The 4,691-nt window shown below is 55.8% G+C and overlaps 2 long non-coding RNA genes across 6 annotated transcripts; both read left to right on the top strand.

Moving 5' to 3' along the window:
- The first annotated feature begins 8 nt into the window (after nucleotides 1-8).
- On the top strand, nucleotides 9-1,521 carry LOC109388850 (uncharacterized). Of its 2 annotated transcripts, XR_002125271.1 has the most exons (3): nucleotides 9-351; nucleotides 642-938; nucleotides 1,066-1,521. It is a non-coding gene; the product is annotated as an uncharacterized LOC109388850 (long non-coding RNA). The 2 variants fall into 2 exon arrangements; XR_002125270.1 differs by having other exon boundaries at nucleotides 9-938.
- A 552-nt stretch (nucleotides 1,522-2,073) lies between these two features.
- Nucleotides 2,074-4,672, top strand: LOC109388849 (uncharacterized). Of its 4 annotated transcripts, XR_002125269.1 has the most exons (4): nucleotides 2,074-2,242; nucleotides 2,994-3,106; nucleotides 3,396-3,503; nucleotides 3,949-4,672. It is a non-coding gene; the product is annotated as an uncharacterized LOC109388849 (long non-coding RNA). The 4 variants fall into 4 exon arrangements; XR_002125266.1 differs by having other exon boundaries at nucleotides 2,994-3,503; XR_002125268.1 differs by having other exon boundaries at nucleotides 2,994-3,531.
- The last annotated feature ends 19 nt before the right edge of the window (nucleotides 4,673-4,691 follow it).

The raw sequence follows: 4,691 nt of genomic DNA, 5'->3' as shown, positions 1-4,691 counted from the left end.
CTCCTCACCCTCGAAGAGGGGCTGGCTCCGGGGCGCGGCCTGTCCCCAGGGCTGATTTATTTGGGCCGAGGCACACCACTATTCGCGATTCGAATTCAGCAAGAAAACAGCAGCCAATTGGGCAGGGGGCGGGGGCTTTGCTGCCAAACGGGAAAGGGTGTTTGGGGACCAAGACAGGCGCTGCTTCCGGAGGAGCAGTGAGACCCCGGGGACCGCGTCACCATACGCCTTTACCGCCGCAAATTTAAGCCCATTATATTGTCATTTGACAAAGCTCCTGACTGCTCCAGCGACTTTTCAGAAAGAAAAAGAATACAACGTCTGACTTAAAACATAGTTTTAGCTGGAGAGGTGGGTTTTTTTTTTAAGCCAGATTTATGGGGCCTTCTCGCTTATACCATATTTCTTTTTGTGTCGGGGCCGCTTTCCCCGAAGGACACGGGGTTACCTAGGCGGCCCCCATTCCCGCCAGCGTCCCGGCCCACTAGACGCGTCCAGGCGGCTGCGTGTACCCCCACTCAGCGACTGTCTGTCCAACGCAGGCCATCGCCCAGAATCCTGACGGTGGCTTCTTGGGGGGTTTTGTTGTTGTTGTTTAGTTTTGTTTCTTAATTCTCGAAAACCCAAAAATAACCCTTTAGAATTGTCAGGTGATGGCGGCGGAAGCGCGAACACTGCACAGCCTAGCGAGCGCCCCAATCCCCTGGCCCCTCGCCCCGCCGCGGGTCACTTCGGGTGAGGAGCACGCAGCGCCCCGCGCGGGCCCCGGGCGGCCGGAATCCAGTGTTCGGGGCGCGGCGGCCGCAGCCCCGGGTCGCCCCCGCGGCCGCCAGCGCGGCGCGGAGGTGGGCTAGCGGCGGCGGCGCACGAAAGGTCACCGCGGTGGCATTCCTCTCCTCGCGCTGTTTACGTGACTTAATGTACTTCATACGCCGCGGGTAAGTTAGGACCGCGATAAGGGGGCGAACGGGGGAGGGTTGCTGTAAAAGCCCCTTGCTGGGCGCCTTCTAGCCCTCCCCTCATCCATTAACCTTTTTACTTTCTTCTCCCCTCTCTCTTTTAAAGCTTGTTATCTAGGCCACCCAATGACCGACGAAAGATTTTCCCTCCCTGTTTCTCCCAAGGCCGCTTTAAACCAAATAAATTTAGCTGTTAAGGGCCAAGATGTCTGACAAAAGATCGAAAGGTGTCTTTCCGTGATCGCTTAAAGAAGCGAAGGGGAAGCGGTGGCTCTCGGATCCCGATAAAGACATTCCACCCCGGCGCCGGCCTCCCTCCCCTCGGCCTGGATGCGCCCTGACACCCTGAGATCACCACTTCAGCGGCCCAGACCTCGGAGGGGCCCGGCGGGACCTAGGGCCGCAGCACGGGGAATGTGCAGGTCCCCAGGCTGCCGGGGCCTGGTAGTGCCAGGCACTGGGGTCTCAGGAGCCGGGGAACTCCAGGCCGGAGCGGAGCTCCCAAAGCAGCCCCACTGCGCTTTGCAGAAAAACTAAACTGAGCTCAGTGGGGCCTAAATTACCATCCCGTTGTGATCATTTCCTGATATTGAATAATACTACAAAGTCAAACCACCCTACCTGCCCGCCCCGCACTCCCTGCGGTTTTGCTGAAGGGCTGTGTTACTCCACATCTCTGGTTGTGGGGAGCAGACCTTCTTTTGAACCCCAGTCAGAACGCGGTGACNCCCGCCTGACTGCGGCTCCCGCCCCTTTGCGCCGAGATAACTCGGAGATAAGGCTGCGCGCAGATAAGCCCTTCGGAGAGGAAAAGACACCAGAAGTTGGTCTGCGGTGTCCGGGGAACTTGGGGGCCGCTACAGCCTACCGGGGAGTGGAGAAAGAAGACACCCTCGGAGCCGACCGCGGCCTTCAGAGGGCCGGAGAGCAAAGGCCGAGGGGCACGCGACGGGTGGGGGGTAGAGGGAAGGAGAGTGGGGAGCAAGAGCAAGAGAGGAAGCAGCCGAACCTCGGGTGGGCACTGCGCATGGAGAACGGCCGCGGCGGAGGGTGTTCCCGAGCGCGGAGAGAGGCCGAGGGTGCCGGCAGGCGAGCGCGAGTCCGGGGTCTGCGCAGCGTTGCTGGTGAATAAAAAGGAGAGAGGAGGCGCCTCTTACTGCTCTGCCGGAAAACTGCAGCCTGCGCTCCTGATTGGACTCACCGAGCCCTAAACAAACAGCGCTCGCCGAAGGGTGCCAGGCTGTGGGTCGGAACTGCGCTCTGCGAGCAGCTGGGCGCTGGAGGTGAAGAGGAGGAGGAAGAGGAGGAGGAGGAGGAGGAGGGGAAAAAAAGAGGGTGGGGAGGGGACAGCGGGCGGCGGGGGGAGGGGAGCGCGCCTCCCTGGCAGACAATGAGCGCTGCTCAGGCTGCGAGTGTGAGCTGAGCTGCGAGCACTGTCCTGGGAATGGGGGCGAGTGCATCCAGGGGGCGCTGAGCCCAGGGACGCCGGGGGAGGGGCGGAGGTGGCAGAACGCCTGACCTGGCAGGCAGCTCACACCCATCCTTCAGCGGAGCACTTTCCTCCGCCCCAATTTACACACGCACTCACGGGTTTTGTGGTGGGGGGTGTTGGCAAGGGAGGAGTTGGCTGTGGACAACCGCGCGCTGCCACCCCCGCGGATGGGACGCGCCAGCCTCCGGTCAACGCGCCCCCAAAATGAGGGGTAAAAATGCTTTGCTCTGCTGCCTTCGCCGTTCCCACCTCCACATTAAATAAGCTTTTTTGCTCTGTATTTGTGTGTGACCGACCTTAAACTTTCCCCGACCTCTTCTCAAGACCCTGGGGCTCAGGTCGTGGTGGCCGTCGGAGTCGAGGCTCCTATGATGTGGGAAAGAAGGAACTCGAGTGCTCAGCTCCCTATCTCTGCCCTGCTTTTTAGAAATATACTAAATTCCTGGGGCGGTTAGGGAAGTTCACGTCCGCACTCCTGAGCTAACCTTTGGGACTTTTAATTCGGGGTGGTGGAGTACTTACGTTAGTAAATGGTGTACTAGGTTATTCCCTGAGGTGCACAGGATAGAAAAGGGCTTCCACTCCAGTCGCGCCCGCTGATGCTTTCCGAGTTTGGGTGTCCCGTTTGCTCTGAGCTTTTCCTGGAGAACTTCAGGTAAGTCTCAGATTAAGTCGCTGAAACGAGGGGGGGGGGGTCACCTTCTCTGGACCCAGCGCGAAATACCGCTTCCCACCCCCACCCTCACATACACACCCCTTCTTCGCTCCCTCCAAATGGTTATCACAACTGTGTACAAACTGATACGGCCCTTAGCCGGCAAAGGGACTGAAAATAAACGTCGCGGGGTTATCAGCGCCGATCTGTCATCAGCGACTCGCGCGGCCACAGGTTTGTCCGCAGCAGGAGCCCTGATATTAGGTCTCGCTCCCTTTCTCTCACAAAGGGGACTTCTTCCGACAGATGTGACCCCAGAAGGCTGGCGAGAGAGAATTTTAACTAGGGCAGGAGGAGTTCTTTTGTGGGAATGGATTTTTACACTTTTTTTCCCCAGGTAAATCGAAGTAAATGATTTTCTAAAGGTCAGTCTCCCCTGAAAGCGTTTGGGCTATTTTTGTTAGTTTGTTTTTATGTTTTTCCAGTTGGGGAAGGGAGAGGAACCTCCGCAGAAGGGATAGGTAGGGGTGTTGTAAAATATGGTTTCAAAAGATTGTGAGACCTCGTCGCTAAATATATGCTTCCTCTCAATATAACTGTGCGCTGTGAACCTGTATGTCCTGGGGGAGAAGGGGACAGGGCCTGGCAGCGCGGGGGAGGACGGAGCCGAATTGAGGAAGTTGGCGATAATTCTTTTTTCCCAATTCTTCGTTGTAAATTGCTGCTAAACACTTCTGAATTTTCAATTGCTACTGAGAAGGTCCATAAACCGTTCTCATCCAATTTAGTCATTTTTATTACATTCCTCTCTGCCTCCCCCAATCACTGCTGGCGGCTCCCAGTTTCAGTGTGGTGGCATTACGGAAAGACTGAAGGCAGAAAACTCTGGAACGGAGACTGGCGACTGGAGCTGGATCCAGGAGCTTAAAAATTTAACCCGAGTTCGATCGAGTGGGACAACCAGAAGAGAGCCGGGAGTCAACAGTCTGCTTAACTCCGACCAGGGCTTCGAATGCCTTTCTTTTGGTTTTTACGTGAGTCCCAGCCAAATTTTTAAATAGACTGCGTTTTGCAGAAGCTCCTTTGTAAGTAGCTATTTCTGTAAAGAAATGTTTGGTTTCCTTTGAGTCCAGCTGTTTCTCAGGTTTGCTCTTAAAAACAAAGTTTCCTTTTTTAAATTCAAATCTCAGTGAGATGATTTCTAATAAAGGTGTGCTAACAAATAAATCCTTTGGCTATGTTAGAGTCCAGGCTGTGAAGGCCCCCAAGCCTGAGATACAAGGAGACACAGCCTGCCGCGCCCCTAATTCCTACTGTGTGTTTCTTTATATGTATTTGCAAGTACGGGGTGGCTGGGGGGTGCCCGTGTGAATTTCCTTGGACATTAGCTAACCCCCAAGGACCCGCTTTTCCCCGAATCTCCACAGCAACAGTGAGATGGGTGCATTGGCCCCGCTGCAGAGGTGAGAGGTGGAACAGTGACCGAAGTCCCCAACGTGAGGGTCCTAAGGGCTCAAAAAAGGACCCGACATTTTACCCTCCAGATTCCCAATCTCTTTTTAACATTGCCTAAAACAAAGAGGGG

Source organism: Hipposideros armiger, unplaced genomic scaffold (genome assembly GCF_001890085.2).
Source record: "Hipposideros armiger isolate ML-2016 unplaced genomic scaffold, ASM189008v1 scaffold_209, whole genome shotgun sequence".
Lineage (NCBI taxonomy): Eukaryota > Metazoa > Chordata > Mammalia > Chiroptera > Hipposideridae > Hipposideros > Hipposideros armiger.
The sequence above is the reverse complement of the archived record's forward strand: the minus strand, read 5'-3'. Positions and strand labels throughout refer to the sequence as shown.